This window comes from Megascapheus bottae, chromosome 5 (assembly GCF_031878675.1).
Source record: "Megascapheus bottae isolate mThoBot1 chromosome 5, mThoBot2.hap1, whole genome shotgun sequence".
In the NCBI taxonomy this organism is placed as follows: domain Eukaryota; kingdom Metazoa; phylum Chordata; class Mammalia; order Rodentia; family Geomyidae; genus Megascapheus; species Megascapheus bottae.
This window is the reverse complement of record NC_143513.1, coordinates 61495662-61513275: the sequence shown is the minus strand read 5'-3', so window position 1 is coordinate 61513275 and position 17614 is coordinate 61495662.

Genomic DNA, 17614 nt, shown 5'->3' with positions numbered 1-17614 from the left:
GGACTGGAAAAAAAAAAAGAATTAAAATGCCATGTAACCTGGAAGAAAAGCAATTGTCTTATCTTCAAATAAACATTCTTTAACTCGACACTGGATTTTTATTCCTTAATAACTACATGGAGAAGAGACTGACTTCAACATAAATTAGAAATTATTTTAGCAAGATAATCAAATTTTGTTATTTGGTCTATTTTTGTGCAGTAATTCAAATTTTCATTAACTATCATTATTTTCTAAAGTTAAAAATGAAACCATTTTAAAATTGATAGTACAGTAAACAAAATATTGTTGTTAATATAAAATAGTAAAATGTAACTTCAGAAGACAATATTTGACTCAGATTTTAACAAGATGTTTCCTTAGTAAACATTAGTTAAGACATTATAAAAATTATTAATTACAGAAAATATAGTATTGCAATCAGAATATTCTCAGATGTTTACCATATAAGGAATTTACTCAGCAACCACTCAGCATTAATCAATTTACTCAAAATTAGTCAACAATAATGAATTCACTGATTCAAAGGCCAAATGTTACTCCATTGAAGTAAAAATTTTTGGAATCATAATCGAAAGCATCAATTTACTATCATATAAACTGGCCTCAGATTCGTATATGATTTGGTGTAGAAATAAAATATCAGCATTGTATGAATTCAAATTTAAGAAGTTAAAAAATGAGACTGTATGGAAAAAGGAGAGAAGATGGAGAAAAAAATGTGAGGAGAGTTGTGGTATCAGGTTAAATAAAATTATTATGTAAAGGAATATAATTACTGCAGACATAATATGGACTAAAAAAGGAAAGAACAATAAATAATTTTAAAAGAAAATGAAACAAAAGAGAAAGTAGAAAAAACAGGCCAGTTACAGTCGCGTGTAGCTGCTGTCAGTAGTGGAGGAGCCTCCTGGCATTATCAGTGAGACAAGGAAAAATCTGCTGGTCATACTTACTCCTCTTCCATACACAAGGTAGATAGTAGTAGCCCTGCATTATTTCCAGCAAACTTTTCATTTGCTCACAAAGGTTTCCTCTAATCTGATGCTTCCTGTTTAGAAGGGTAGGTAGATGTGTTTCTTACAATATACTAAGCTATGTATTGGATTTATGGATATAGTTTATTTTCCTGTGCTTGTGTCCCTCTGTTTTGGAGAGGGCACTCAGGTGTTGCTGGAGCAAATTAGAACAAGGCTTAACAGCCTCTTACCAGCTTGTCTTGCAAAAAGATCAAGAAGCAAGTTTTTAAAACACATGCATATTAGAGTTGGCAGTGGGTTTAGGGATACAGCTGGTTAGAGGAGCAATTTTCCAGCTTATTTGTTCTTAGGATTGACTCTTGCCCTGGGCAAGGAGTCAAAGTGACCATCTGCTCAAGGTAAGGATTGCCAGCCTACCAATAGGTGGTTCTTGGCACAGAGCCCTGGATTTGAGCAGATCTGGAGATCAGGTCTCCTTCTTCAGGGCCATCCTGGGTTTCACCTGAGCAAATTTGCTGTTCATTTTGTATTTCTAAACTACATGTTAACATGTTTCTGCAGCTACTAGATGTCAGTCTGTTTTTACTGGTGCTTTCTGCCTTTCTATCATGTCTGCCTTTCCTCACTGCTGCATAACTATGGTTTTATTTCTGGCTTGTAATAGAAGCAATAATATGATTGGGGCTTGCCATTATTGAAACCCTCCATTATTGTATTATTCAATTTTAGTAAGTTCTTATAAAAAGTCCGAGTCATATTGATTTAACATTTCTACAACTATTGTCACTGCACTGTTTTTCTTTTTATTGTAATTAATAGAAGGATTACATTATAATTGCCAGAGAGAAGGTATGTTTCTTAACAATCATTGCTATCCCTTCTAATGTTTTTGTCCCCATTTCCCTTCCCCACCCCGTCCCATCATCTTGTTTCTCCCCTTCCCTATATATAAAAATATATAAAATATATCAGATAACAAGATAAGATGAGAAATAATATAGTACAATAAGAATAATAGTCACTACATTATTTTTCTAAAGATATATTATTTATATTATTATCTATTTATTAATTTACCCAGTCTAATAGTAAACTTTTCAACATTCACTGCCAACATTTTAATACAAATTTATATGCATCAAATGACTTCTCTTTTGGGTTTAAGTTTAAGTGAATATGTATGATCTTGATTTGGTGACTTTATTTCATTTTTGGCTTAAATGCTAATAAAAACAAACATTATCATGCAAAGATCTGTGAAAATAAGAAACATGTACAGGAAGGATTCTTACAAAGAAATTATTTAAAGAGTAATGAGCTGGTCTACATCTCTGGCCATAAAAAAAAATCACCTCACTCCAGTTAGAATGGCCATGATCAAGAAATCTAATAACAGCAGATGCTGGAGGGGATGTGGCCAAGAGGGATCACTACTATACTATTGGTGGGAGTGCAAACTCCTTCAACCAACCACTATAGAAAGCAGTATGGTAGTTCCTCAAAAGACTAAACATAGAGCTCCCCTATGACTCAGAAATTTCACTACTTGGCATTTACCCAAATGTCCAGAAAAAAGGACATACTAAATCCACTAGCACAACCATGTTCATTCAGCACTATTTACCATAGCAAAGATATGGAACCAACCCAGATGCCCCTCAATTGATGAGTGGATCAACAAGATGTGGTATTTATACACAATGGAATTCTATGCTGCTGTCAGAAAGAACGACATCGCCCCATATGTAAGGAAATGGAAAGACAAAAAAATCAGATTAAGTGAAGTAAGCCTGACTCAAAGAAACATAGGCCAATGGTTTTCCTCATTTGTCATAATCAGTAGAAACCTTGGGCTCTTCTAGCAGAGATTTACAATAGAGCAAAACCTAGATACAAAAGGCCATATAGTACGACGCTACACGAAAGGACCTCCAAGATATAGAAACAGAAGCTATATAATGAGTGATTGTTGTCCCTAATGTACTATGTTATTTCTCATCTCTTTTGCTCTGTCTTGGTTATCTCATATTGTTACAGTATTTCACCTGGTTATCTGATATATTGTATATATGTATATTTGGTTATTTGAAGTTGGATAGGGAAGGGAGGAAAACAAGATAATGGGTGGGGGTGGGGGGACATGGGGACCAAGATATGAGAAAGGGTATCAATGTTTGTGAAGTAATGCACCTTCTCTCTAGTGAATATAATGTAACCCTTCTATTAATTACAATAAAAATATATTTTTTAAAAAAAGAGTAATACTGACCTGGGTGCAGTGTCTCAAACTTGTAATCCAAGCTACTCAGATGGCTGAGATCTGAGGATCACTGTTCAAAGCCAGCCTGGGCTTTCTTTAATTCAAATTAAAGTTTGGACAAATAGGACTGTACTAATTAAACTGAAGACCATGAGATCTTCTCTCCAATTATCCACTCGAAACCTAGAAGTGGTGCTGCGGCTCCAAGGGTGGGTGGATAGCCTTAAGCTGAAGTGCTCAGGGACAGAGCTCAGGTCCAGAGTGCAAGCCCCAACAAAAAATAAATGAAAAGGACTAATGGATTGTTAGAGAGGCAGAACAGCATCATAACATGGGTCAGGCTTTAAAAGAGCTAATGATCAAGTTATGCTTTATGTATAGAACACTTGGAAATATAAACATAGATACATAGACATAAAAACCTATGACTATAGACATAATGTTTTATTTCATAAATAAATATGTTTCTATGATATATAAACCCTTAGCCTAATTTTGATTATGTTCTAAAAACTAAGTGCCAGTGGTTGTATATAGAGATTCCCTTCTTGGATACTCATTTGTTAAACATGTCATTTGAAAAAAAAAAAAAAAAAAAGGAAATAGAAGAAAACCACACATAATAATGCTATTTTGTCCACGTAAGTCTCATATTTAAAACACATCCTGTTCAATGGCACAAAAGGCATCTAATAGTATGATGTCCAGAAACTTGAAGAGAATTGATCAATATCATATACCTAATAAGAGACAGAGGCAGGATTTGAGATTAGTTAATATCTCTATCTCTATATCTTTAACTTTCACCACCTCCAAGAGGCTAAGGACTCTAGAAATGACAAACTCTAATTAAAAATATGACTTTCTTTGAACGTGATGCCACTATAAAATAGTAATGCTACTATTAACAACACAGAAAGCCATTTTTTTCTCATTTAAATCTTCAGTGAATGGAAATTTTTAATATGAACTTGTAGAACATTATTTTCCTTGTTCATTTTTGCATACAATTGCTTTATGTTTGACATTGAATGAAGCTAAACACATATAGGTGGCTACAGATAAATCTATGTCCTTGTAGCTTCTGATAATTATTTCCTTACAAAGTAGATATTATGGTATATCAGACAAATCTTGAGGATTTGTTTAACCAAAGTCGGAAAAATGATTATATCACCAGGGATGATTGAATGCTGTTCCATTTATTTACTTTTAGACAAATGCTTATTGTATCTGGGATGAGTTAGTGTTATTGTCAGATACATAACAAATTTCTAGAGAAGGAACACTGATATAAATCATAAAGACAGAGGTTTGCTGTACTTATTTTTGATGGGCACTAGGCTATGAGGAATGAAGAAAACTGCACTGGGTGATGCTTTTGAAAGACACTTCTTATAAGTTACTGTCGTCAAAACGCCTGATTAAATCAAAGCATTTGCCTCAGTAAACCATGCACAAAACAATTTACAGATTACTCTCATAACTGAGGAGTCTAGTCTAGTAATACATGATGTGTTGACCTTTTGGCTGTTAAAAATTAGAAACAAGCACCAAATAAACTAGAGAACTCTTTATGTAAATTTGATAGAAATATTCCTCTTTTTATTTTTTGGAATTGATTTTTATTGTAATTAATAGAAGGGTTACAGTTATATTAGTCAGACAGAGGGTGCATTACTTCACACACGTAGATACCTCTTCTCATGTTTTTGTCCCCATTTCCCCCCCCACACCCCTCCCCTAACTTGTTTTTCCCACTTCCCTTTCCTACTTCAAATAAACAAATAAACATACATACAATATACCAGATAACAAGGTAAGGTACTGTAATATGAGAATAACCAAGGGACAACAAAAGAGATGAGAAATAACATAGTATATTAAGAACAATAATCACACATTATATAGCTCTTGTTTCTATATCCTGAAGGTTCTTTCATTTAGCCTCATCCTAGATGGCCTTCTCTATCTAGGCTTTGAGCTATTGTAATCCTCTGCTAGGAGAGTCCCAGGTTTGTGCTAATTATTACAAATGAGGGAAACCATTAACCCTATGTTCCTTAAATGAAGTAAGCCATACCCAGAGAAATATCCCTCTTAAAGTAACAAGAAACATCATTTGGAAAATTAGAGTTCCCTAAAGTGTCCTTAGGAATTCAAAAGAAAATCTTTCTTTCACCCCCAAAATATAACTTGCACCATTTCATGTGTTTTGTTTTGTAGAAGGGATATACCAGGAGATAATTTTTTTCAGCTGAAATGTGTTAATGATAAAAATACATGTTTGCATTTTTCTTATAAGTGACTTTTTCATGCCTGTAGACAGTAATCTAGTTCCTACAGTCAGACAGCTAAGAAAGGAGGTAAAAATGTTAGATTAAATTTTATAAGGAGGAAGAATAAAACTATTCCCATTTTAAAAAGTTACAGGGAATAAGAATTTGGGAAATGTCTTTGATTTTTAAAACATAAAACAAACAATTTTACTTTTGTCATATTTGACAGAATCCCCTCTGATTCAGAAATAATGGTTTCAATAAATAACTTCTTATACAATACTATATCAAAAAACTACACAAATCAACTGACCTAAATATTTATACATTCTTGTTTCTTACTCATTCTGTATTACTAGTCTATAAAATAGATGAACCATGCAATTTGTGAAACCCTACTCTGAAGAGTATATTTGCATGCTCAGGCAGATGTCAGAATTGTTATGACTTTGGTTCCAGACTGTAGCTGCAAAGCATATATAACAGTAAATCAATTCACATGTGTTTTATTACTGAATACAAACATTATTTTTACACTATACTGTAGACAATTATATGTGCAATAACAGTGCATGTAAAGGACAAGGCTGATAATTTTATGCTGGTTGAGAGACAAAATTTTGTGTCAATTTTTGCTAAATGATGACAGTTTTGATAAGTTTGGCCTACAGTGGAATATTTTTTTTCTTTTGCTATTTGGTCATGGTGCTTGGACTCTTAGCTTGGGCACTGTCTCTGAACTCTTCAGCTCAAGGCTACTGCCCTACCATTTTGAGGCACAACGCCACTTGTGGAATTTTTTTTATTAGGTTAATGAATTAGCCATTTCAGGTGACTCCCTTTTCAAAAAAAAATCGATGTTGTGTATGCTTTTTGATAGCATGTGTATACAGTAGAATTTCAGAAAATTAATTAATTTCCAGTTTTCTGCATGTGGCTGCCCATTTTGGCAACAGCAATAATTGAATAGACTGTGTTTGTTCCACTGTATATCTTTAGCTCCTTTGTCAAATACAAGTTGCCTTTAGGTATGTGGTTCTATTTCTGTGTCTTCTATTATGTTCCACTGATCTTCTGGTTTGTTTTCGTGCCAATACCAAGCAGCAGTTTTTGTTATTATGGCTCTATAGTAGAGTTTGAAGTCTGGTATTGTAATACCTCCAGCATTGTTCTTTTTGCCTAGAATTGTTTTTGCTATTCTAGGTCTTTTCTTGTTCCATAAGAATCTTTGGATTATATCTTCTATTTCAGTAAAGAATGTCTTTGGGATTTTGATGGGGATTGCATTGAATTTGTGTGTCAATTTTTGGCAGTATAGACATTTTCACTATGTTGGTTCTCCCTAGCCATGAGCATGGGATGTCTTTCCATTTCCTAGTGTCCTCTTTAATTTCTTTCATTAGGCTTTTATAGTTTATCTTTGCTTAAGTATATTCCTTGGTATTTTATTCTTTTGGGGGCTACTGCAAATGGGATCATTTTCTTGATTTGGCCTTCTGTTTGTGTATTGTTGGTGTACAAGAAGGCTATTGACTTCTGAAGGTTAATTTTGTATCCTGCCACTTTGCTAAAGTAGTTTATAAATTCTCAAAGTTTGGGAGTGGAGTTTGTTGGGTCACTCATGTAGAGGATCATGTCATCTGTGAATAGGGAGAGTTTGATGTCCTTTTCTTGCCTTATTGCTCTGGCTAAGGGTTCCAGCACTACATTGAAGGGAAATGGAGAGAGTGGGCATCCCTGTCTAGTTCCTGATTTTAAGGTGAATGGTTCCAGTCTTTCACCATTTAGTATAATACTGGCTGTAGGTTTTTCATATATGACTTTAACTATTTTGACGAATGTACCTCTTATTCCTATTTTTTCTAGTGCTTTCAACATGAATGGATGTTGTATTGTGTCAAATGCTTTCTCCGTGTCCACTCAAAGTGGATCAAAGACCTCAACGTCAGACCGGAAACCGTGAAACTGCTACATGATAAAGTAGGAGAGACACTGGAACTCATAGGAACAGGCAAAAGATTCTTGAACAGAATCCCAGGGTCACAACAGATTGGAGAGAGACTCGATAAATGGGACTACCTAAAAATGAAAAGTTTCTGTACAGATAATAACATAGTCACAAAAGTAGAGAGAGTGCCAACCAACTGGGAAAAGATATTCACCAATAATATATCTGACAAATGCTTAATATCCAGTATCTTCAGGGAACTCGAGAAACTAATCCCTCTCCCCCCTCCCCCCGCCAAACCCAATAAACCATTCACTAACTTGGCAAGGGAACTAAAGAGAGACTTATCAGAAGAAGAGATTAAAATGGCAGAAAAGCATATGAGAAAATGTTCATCATCTATGTTCCTAATGGAAATGCAAATAAAAACAACCCTGAGATACCACCTTACCCCAACAAGAATGGCCAAGATTTTGAACTCAGACAATGACAGTTGCTGGCAGGGTTGTGGAGAAAAAAAGAACCCTACTACAGGGCTGGTGGGAATGTAAACTAGTTCAGCCACTCTGGAAATCAGTGTGGAGGTTTCTTAAAGAACTGAAAATAGACCTTCCCTACGATCCTGCCATACCACTTCTGGGCATCTACCCTGAACATCATGACCTAAGATACGATAAGGACACCTGCTCAGCTATGCTCATCTCTGCACTATTCACAGTAGGCAGGCAATGGAAACAATCCAGATGCCTTACTACAGATGAATGGATACAGAAAATGTGGTATACATACACAATGGAATTCTACATAGCCAACAGAGAAGATAAAATAATGGCATTCTCAGGGAAGTGGATGAATCTAGAGTGAATCATGTTGAGTGAGACAAGTCAAGACCTAAGGAACAAAAGGCATATGGTATCCTTAATATGTGGCTATTAAATCCAAAGAGTACAAGAGCCAGGACTCAATATCTGCATGCTTAATGCGATGGACATGGTTGTGGAAATATAACTATAGAGACATAAAAACCTATGACTCTATAGACATAATATTTTATTTCATAAATTAATGTTTCTATGACATACAAACCCTTAGCCTAATTTTTATTAAGTTATAAATACTAAGTCCCAGTGATTATAAATAGATATTCCTTTATTGAACACTTGTCGTTTAAACTTGTCATTTAAAATGTGATGTAAAAATAAACGTTAATAAATTCTTTAATAAAAAAAAGTAAAAGTAAGGCCGAGAGTCTGGCCTAGTAGTAGAGTGCTTGCCTAGCATACATGAAGACTGGGTTTGATTCCTCGTACCACATATGTAGCAAAAAGCCAGAAGTAGTGCTGAGGCTCAAGTGGTAGAGCTCTAGCCTTGAGAAAGTCCAAGGACAGTGCTCAGGCCCTGAGCTCAAGCCTAGGAACGGCAATACAATAAAAAATAAAACCTAGATACATAAGGCCATATAGTATGCTGCTAAATGAAAGGACCTCTAGGATATGGAAACAAAAGCCATATAATGAGTAATTGTTGTCCTTAATGTACTACGTTATCTCTCGTCTCTTTTGCTGTCCCTTGGTTATCTCATATTGTTGCATTATCTCACTTTATTTTCTGATATATTGGATATATTTTATTTGGTTATTTGAAATTGTATAGGGAAGGGGGAAAAACAAGATGAGGGGTGGGGGAAGGGGGGAGGAAAATTGGGACCAAGACATGAGAAAGGTTATCAATGCATGTGAATTAATGCACCTTCTATCTGGCAAATATAATGAAAAAAATAAAAAAATGAATTAATTTCCATAAATCCTATTGTCATAAAGCATAAATTACCTTCTTTTTGTTTATTTATACTTTTTCTTTTTTCTTTTTTTATTGTCAGGGCAATGTATTTGTTGCCTTCTGACAATACCCATAGCATCTGTACCAAGAGTACATTCCTTCCTTTTTTTGTAACTTTTTATTGTAATTATTAGAAAGGTTACATTATATTCATCAAATAGAAGGTACATTTCTTAACAATCATTGCTATCCCTTCTCTACCCCTTCCCCTCATCTTGTTTTCCCCCATATATTCCTTCTTAAAGGCAAACACAAACACATTCTTTGCTCATCCTTAAGAAGAAGCTCCTCTTCATCTTTTAAATTTTTATCATAAGGTTTCAGGTATTCTGTCACGTTTTCAGACTCATTTCTAATTGACGTTCTCTCACTATTTCTATCATAATTGGAGTAAATTATTTTACTTGAATTTTCAACTTTATAAAGTATATGTTAGTTGGGTTGTGGTGACTCTTACTTGCCATCCTAGCTAGTTCAGAGACTGAATTTGGGAGGATCAACATCAGAAACAGCCAGAACAAAAGACTTCACAAGACATGTTCTCAATAGTTGGATAGAGAGGTGCATACCTGTCATTCTAGCTTTTTTGAGGTTCAAATATGTGCACAGTTGTCATATACATACCTGGATATAAAGCAAGACCCTATGTAAAATACAGCCATTGCCTACAAATGGCTGGCGGGATGGTTCAATTATAGATGATTCTCTAGTAAGCAAGAGACACTGAATTCAAACCCATGTGAGGCAAAAAAAACTAACAAAAAGACACAAATGATAATCACATCATGACTGGAAACAATTACTTTTAAGCCCCCATCAATGACAATATTTTGATTGCGCCCATGAATCATGATTATTCTTAATGGCCTCATAATAGAAATTCTAAGAATTTTCAATTTATGTTGATGTCCATATACAATCAAGGAGTCACAGTCTATGATAGACTTATAAAACAGGTATCTCACATCAGAAGATTTGGAATTCAAAATTACTTTTATATAAGTTATATTTTTATGGTACTAGCAACACTTTAGTTTTGTTTATGTAATTGTCCAAGGCCAATATATAAAGATGCCTTATCTTCTGATATTAGGACAGCTAAAATGTCAATATTATATATGAAATATATATATACACATATATATAGATATGATGTAATGGTACCACGTTTGTGGTACATCATTGCATCAGTGATTATAACCACACCATTAGGGTACATATGATTATGCTTGTATGTGGTTTATTTCTGAACTCTCACTACTATTCCATTAATCTAATCAATATATTCTTTTGATATAAATGTAATGTCTTCATAATCATGTGTTTATGATATTTGAGTCACTACTGTTACCTGCTGTCTTGATTACTATGTTATATGTTTGTCCTCTTTTTCAGAATTGATTTCGTCATTTTATTGCATTTTCAGTTCCATAAAAGTTTTAGAAATACTATCTACAAAATTTTGCTCAGATTTTTATTAGAGAGGCATTGAATTCATGGGACAAATTTGGAATGTTTGACAAATTAGCAGTATTGATTTTTGCAATCAGTAAACAGAGATAACGGTCCCTCTCTTTAGGTCTATGATATTTTGCACAAGTGATGATTTCTTTCTTTTTTTTTTTTTGTGGGTCATGGGGTTTGAACTCTGGGCCTGGGCGTTTTCCTTGAGCTCTTCAGCTCAAGGATACCACTCTACCCCTGGAACTACACCCCACTTCCAGTTTTCTTGTGATTAATTGGAGTTAAGAGTCTCATGGCTTTAGTGCCTGGGCTGGCTTTGAACCTTGATCCCCAGATCTCAGCCTACTGAGTAGCTAAGATTACAAGCATGACCCACCACACCCATCTATAAGTGATGATTTCTAAATATAGACCCCACATAACTTTACCTGGATTTATTTCTGCATATTATACTACTGAAAGTCATTATAAGTGGCCTTCATTTTTTAATTTGATGTTCATTTTTTCTTGATTTAATGAATGACAAGTAATTGTGCATTTTGATAATAATAAATTTGCTATTGCAGAACTATTCTATTATCATGTTTTTGTTGAAATGCTACAAAATTTCCAGAATAAAATGACAATTTTGTTGTTCATTTTACATATACATGACTTTCATTATGTCTTATTTCTCTAATTAGGAGGTTAAGAAAATTGTCTATAGTGATAAGTGAGCACATCTTCACCTTCATCCTAATGTTTGGGTGTGCAGTAGTCAATTTTATCTATAAAGATGGAAAGAGTTTATACCAATCATTAGTAGAAGTATTTTGTGAATCTATTTTGTGTTAGCAATAGCTTCACAAAATACTTTTGATTATAAGTAAAGCTGATTATTCTTCATAACCTGGGTGGATCTGATCTAGTCACTGAAAAAAAGACTTTCATAGCAGAGCTAAGGCTTCCTGGAGGAGGAAATAGATCTTCATTCTGTTACCCATATTATCAGCTTCTGAGATATATTTCAACTTGTTCCAACCTGCTCCTTCCAACAATCTCCTTAATCAAATTTAGATGTTCCTTACACTCTGAATTTCATAAGCCAATTAACATCATAATATCTTCCTGTCAGTCAGTCAAGCTGTGTTTCAATCTATCCATCTATTCTAATTGTTCTTTTTGTGCTAGTCTGAGTGATAAAAGGGTAACATTTCACTAATTGTTATAGCACATACTAATTTAATTTTGGTCTATTAAGTCATTTTACAGTTTACTAAATCCCATTACAGTCGCATTACATTTCACTGTTCAAATACATTATTATGGCAAAAAATGATTAGTCAAGGTATTAAAAGTCACACTTGAAGAGCAATGCTGAATCATGTGAGAGTAAGTCAATCCTGCTAAATGGCCAGCTACCACATGGAAGCTAAGAGCCCTAATATGATCTGTGTCAGAAATAGTTTTCACTAAAGGGAAGTGGGGCTTGGTTCAAGTGGTAACCTTGAGTAACAATTGTCAATAGAGACTTTGATACAAAAAATTAATCCTTGTGGTTGTTAAAATCAAAGCAAATAAATGAATAAATGAATCATTACTTATCAGAATAAATTATTGTGATCAATTTTTGAATCTTATTTTTAATTTCTACCCTGAGGCTAAATATTTAATGCAATTATTCATAGTTATTTGCAAAAATACTTAGCATCAACTTTGTATGGGTTTAGAATAACTACATATCCATTGAAATGCTCACTTTTTAAAGAAGACAACTTATTTTGGGAGCATTACAGTTTGAAGACAGGTTCATGTACTTGCTATTTAAATAGTCTACTAAAGTCATCTTCTAACAATTATTTAATTTAAAATTTTAGTTAATTTTTAGATAAAATTGCTCATTTATGCACAGAGCCAATATCAGATCAACATTCTTCAATCTCATCCTCCAATATAACTGGGATTACAAATGTAATACCACCTAACCTGGCTGTTTGGCTAAAAATAGTTCTTCATTGACCAAGGCATATCTCAAACAATAATCTTCTGAATATCTACTTACTGAGGAGCTGGATTTACAAGCACAGCCTCACTTATAGTTTTTAATTAAGCTTTTGTTTTGCTTTTACATATTATGTAGTGCATTAAGCAAACTGTGAATCCCTTGAAATAAATATTTTCTCTGGAACACAGTATTCTGAATTTGACTATTACATTATTCTATTTTTGCTTACTTTGGGGGCAAATTTATTTTATATATGGTTTGTTCTGTTTATGGCTTCATAAGTAAATTGTGCATGAGATTGTGTAGATCACATTTTATTATTGTTCACTGAAAATTCCCTCACTAACATTCTCATGCTTAACAGGTAGGCCCCACTGTTTTGGCAGGGTTTTATTTCTTCCCAAATTAAACACCAGCTAATTATACACATGAAAGATAATATTCCACCACAGATTTGCCTCTGTGATTTCTTCTACCTTGTACATCCAGCTATCAAAGATATTCACTCTTGTTTCACTTCATATTCATATGCTTCCCATTATACTACAGCTCAAATAAAATGCAATTTCATTTTATGTATAATGAGAAATATTTCAATACCTACGTAGTGAAGTACTATAAAACTTTTGGGATAAAACCTTTATATTATAACATTTTTATACAAAGTGAGTAGTAAATAATAGCTGCTATTTTCAATAATTATTTGAGGTTATAAGTTTATACAAAAGTAAAATTTCTACAAAACTAAACTTTAAATCTGCAGCCTCCTCATGCATCTCTTCCTTACATTGTCCTCTCCTGAATTAATATGTCACATTTTGCCCATCGAGAAATATACAAATTCCACTACTTACATTGTCACAAATAGTTCACATTGGATAACTGATCTAGAAATGAAATTAAAAGTGATGAAGGACTAATGATGCTGTAATTTGAACAATGGTTGTCACTTACTAGCTAGACATGCTCCATTCTATTTTCTCTATGATTTTGATGATAAAGAAAAAATGTCATGAGAACTGTTAGAAGATGTGCTTCATTGAAACAATGAGACTTAAATTCAGGAAGACAATATGCAGGATATGGAAAAATTTCTAGTGATCTGGATTACAAACCAGCCACAGAAATGTGTCTCAGCATCAGGATGATAAAAAGGGATGAGAAGAGCAATTAGTCAATCTATAGTAGCAAATGCTTAGGTGGTGCTGGTAAGTAGGCAAGTGAACTTTTTGAAACTCAAATGACCTGATTGTGGAGGAACACTAGCCTTAACAAATCTTTAGGGTGGACAAAACATTTCTACTGTAAAAAATGAATACCTAAATAGACTTTCAGAAATTAAAAAAACCAAACTGATTCCAGGTCTAAGGTTTTCTGATGATGGTATTAATTGAGGACATGGTTGGAAGTTACACATTGAAAATATTTGTAATTTGGCACACTGAGAACTCTAGATCCTTCAAGTATACCACTAAATAACAAAGGGCTAAAACCTCAAATTTATAAGACGCCGCAGATTTAAAGCTCCTTGCAAACGATGTCCTCTCAATTTGCTCTAAAATTAATATGTGATATAGACAGCAACAGATCATTTAAGATCTTCCTGGTCTAAACTTTTATAAATATACATTATGATGTAGACACTAAGATAATTGATTAATTAGACATTTCTCAAACAAGTCTTCTTTGTTAAGTGACATATTCTTCAATGTCAAACGATTTGGGGTCAATGTAGAAAGACTATTCATTGAGAAAGAATTTTTTTTCTAGGGACTGAAATAATTGGTTATACACAACAGTTAATTCAAATGGTTCATTCATCTAAACTTGGAATGGAGTTATAAAACTTTCAGAAATAAACAGAAGAGATGTATGATTCTAGAAGGGGGATAAGATTTACACAAAATCCATGACACAATTCATGAAATAAAACTTATAAAATTAAAATAAAAACACATTAGTATTGATAGCTTATGCTCATAATCTGGGTTTTAGAAAAGTGGGAGCTAGAGGAGTGCTGTTTGGAGTCAGCATTGACAGAAAGTTTGAACTGTGTTCAAACCAGGTCTATGAGAGATGACATACATCTGACATCCTGGTTTCACAGGAGGGCTAAGACCTGGAAGATTGGAAATCCAGGAAAAAACCTGGGCAGAAAAGTTGATTAAAATTCATCCTAATATAAAATCTGTTGGTAAGTGGTATTTTATTACATCTCAATTATGAGAGATGGCCTAATATAGGCAGATCACATTCTTGACTCATGCTGCAACAGAAAATGAGGCCTTATATCTGACATAACCAGCAAAGGAAAAGGTTACAATGCATATCTAGGCACCAGCGCCTGAGTCGGAAATCATCAAATAAGTTTTTAAACAAAAAAAACCTTTTTTTCCCTGATAATACAAAGAAAAGGGAGAAAATGCTTGTGAGTCATGTTTCTAAACATAGGTACACAGAGGAGGAAGCCAGGGGGATTCACTTTGAATCTAACAAGAAGTAGAAAAATCTGTCATATCCAATAATTAGTAAAATGCTAGATTAGATGCTGGGTTCAAGTGTTATCTCAACAATAGTGTGTAAAAATATTGAGCAAAACTTACAGTGATGAGAGCAAACCTTTGTACCAACACACACACACACACACACACACACTCACACACACACAAGCAACTAAAAACTTGTGTAAAACATTTTCAATTCACATGCATCATAAAAATCTTAAAATATCCAACTGTCTTTAAAACCCAATACCAAAAGTATCAGCACCAAATAGGTAAGTGTTTAACAACCAACAACAACAAAAGCATGACACCTAGATTATACATGCATATGAAAAGTATGATTTGTTGCCAGAAGAAATGTAAATTGAAACCACTGTTTAATGTTACTATATAATTATTGGGACAGAAACTAGAAAAATAAACAGCAACTTCAAGAAACTGATGGTTAGAGAGAACATAGACTAAAAGGAGGGAATCCACATTTATCTGTTGTAGAAATGAAAATGGAAGAGCCACACAGAAAGATAGTCATATTCTTCCTTTTGTACACACAAACACACACACATATACAAATGGATCATATGATAGTTCTATATTTAATTTGTTTCAAGAACCTGTGCACTGATTTCCATAATAAACAGACTAATTTACAATGCCACCAAGGTTTAGAAGGATTGCTATTTCTCCACATCCTTACCAATGTTTGCTGTTTTTAAATGTAAGTAGAAGAAGCTACTCTGAAATGTCACCTGCTGTGTGATTATACAGAACTCTGTAAAATCAAAGCTGTAGGTACAGAAAATAAATCTATGTTTTTCCAGGGTTTATAAAGGGAGACCTTTTTGACTAGGGGAATTAGAGGGTAAAAGAATTTACCTGTGTGGCTTTATAGTAGCATACACACAATTCTATTTGTTTTAAACACTCTTAGAAATCTTCAGCATGCTGAATAACATTTGTGCATTAATTTCAGAAACTAAAAGGCATAAGTGATGTTTGAACTAGAATTAGATAACAACATGAAAGACTAATACATTATGGGTGTCCCAAATCCACAAGATAATCTCCCTTAAAGATGAGGGTGCAGTAGTACTTTCCTAAGTTACTTTGGAAAACTTAAGTTTCATTCTAAGTGAAATTAAATCGTGTATTTAGGGTATCATTTCTTATAGCTATATTCTGTGTGAGTCTGCCTTTTTTACCTTCCCATCCATTCTTCAGTATCCCCATCACTATTCTAAATTCTCTATTTGTACAGATCATGGAATCATTTGTTACCTTAATACTACCCTCTAGTTCTAATGTAATCTTGCTTTCCTGGACTCATTCTTACATTTTCCAGTTCTTGGGGATCATGTGATTTATTATTCCTTTCCCCTCCTTTAAAAGTGACCTGATCCTCTAAGACTTAACATATACCTATACCTATGAAAAACACGGCAGCGATTCCTTTTTCATAATTACATCTGCTTCCTATGTTTGGTAATTTCCTGTCCTCTAACCACTATTGCATTCTGAAATTGTAATTTGTCATGAGCCACTTCCAAATAGCAACACTTATCTTTAACAATTTTTTCTTGATACAACACAACAGATTTCAGAGCACAATAGTTATGAAATTATATTTGCTTGAGAGATTTAAATCTCTTTGAATGTTGGATAAATTTAAGTTTTGTCCATTTAAATAAGACATTTTCTCTGGGTACTACTTCAGCTTCACAGCATTCAAAATGTTTATGTAACAATCATTACCAAGTGATATATTAGCATGTACCCTATTTTAAAATGAATAATAAAAGGTAATCTTTCCAATACAATTAAGAATGAGAGCTCATTTTCCCACTAGAAAATTCAGTGAGCTTAATATTTGAGTTCTTAACATGTTGAAGGAAATAAACATGTTGAAGGAAAGAATCAGTAGATCAAATTCACTTTCCAATTTTCTTTGCTCTGTGTGAATAAGCTCACAAGAATTTCTAAAACTTGCCAAACCTAGATGCAAATTTATAATCTACTAATCAAAATTGAAGCACAAAGTTGCAATTTAGCAAAAGATTGTTGAGTAGGTATTTTTCCCTACAAAGCTGAATAAATGACAATGAAGTCATACATTTAGTGTAATGTTGGTGAGGCTACAATCTGAAATAAAGTAGAAATTTCTTTTTAAGAATGCTATCACTTTTAATACATTTTTAGAAAAATTCTAGTTTTTAGAGAAATTGAAGATAATTCAAAGAGCTCATTGTTTGGGAAACCCTGTTACAAGTTTCCTCTGTTATTAATACCTTCATAAATATGGCAAATTTATTACAACTAATGAACTGACATTGACTTATTACTATTACAAATAATGTTC